This window comes from Physcomitrium patens, chromosome 26 (genome assembly GCF_059467195.1).
Source record: "Physcomitrium patens ecotype Gransden chromosome 26, ASM5946719v1, whole genome shotgun sequence".
Lineage (NCBI taxonomy): Eukaryota > Viridiplantae > Streptophyta > Bryopsida > Funariales > Funariaceae > Physcomitrium > Physcomitrium patens.
Window position 1 is genome coordinate 773,924 of NC_143435.1, and position 1,077 is coordinate 775,000.

The following is a 1,077-nucleotide window of genomic DNA, read 5'->3' on the forward strand; positions in this document are numbered from 1 at the left end:
AGTCCCGTCGCGAGTCCCGGACCTCCTCCCCTCTTCCTAGTCCCGGCGCGAGTCCCGGACCTCCTCCTTCTCTTCCTTGTCCTGCCGCGAGTCCCAGTCCCGTCGCGAGTCCCGGACTTCCTCCTTCTCTTCCTTGTCCCGCCGCGACTCCCTAGTCCCGTGGCGAGTCCCGGACTTCCTCCTCCTCTTCCTTGTCCCGCCGCGACTCCCTAGTCCCGTGCGCGAGTCCCGGACTTCCTCCTCCTCTTCCTTGTCCCGCCGCGACTCCCTAGTCCCGGCGCGAGTCCCCGCGAGTCCCGGACTTCCTCCTCCTCTTCCTTGTCCCGCCGCGACTCCCTAGTCCCGGCGCGAGTCCCAGTCCCGTCGCGAGTCCCGGACTTCCTCCTCCTCTTCCTTGTCCCGCCGCGACTCCCTAGTCCCGGCGCGAGTCCCAGTCCCGTCGCGAGTCCCGGACTTCCTCCTCCTCTTCCTTGTCCCGCCGCGACTCCCTAGTCCCGGCGCGAGTCCCAGTCCCGTCGCGAGTCCCGGACTTCCTCCTCCTCTTCCTTGTCCCGCCGCGACTCCCTAGTCCCGGCGCGAGTCCCAGTCCCGTCGCGAGTCCCGGACTTCCTCCTCCTCTTCCTTGTCCCGCCGCGAGTCCCGACCTCTTGTCCCGCTCCCTTGCCCAAGTCCCGACTCCTGGCTGTCTCGACTCCTCGTTGGCCGCCCAGTCTTCCGCATAGGTGGAAATAAATAAATAAATCATTTTTTAAAAATCAATTTTAAAATTAACTCCCTGTCTCGACTCCTTGCTGGCCGCCCAGTCTTGCGCCTAGACAGAAATATAAATAAAAATAAAAATAAATTGGTGAATTAAAAATATTAAAGTAATTTAATTAACTGGAATAAGGTAGAAAAATAAAAGGCAGAAGAATACTAAATTGATTTTTTCAAGTGCCACGTGTTACCTTGCTGATGTGGCTGCCACGTGGTAGTCCATGTCATGTCAAAAATCCACTAAATCGTTTACATGTCACTTTGGAGATAAATTTGTGTGTGTGCAATCAATTGGTTGTACAAATATGTTAATGACTTGCT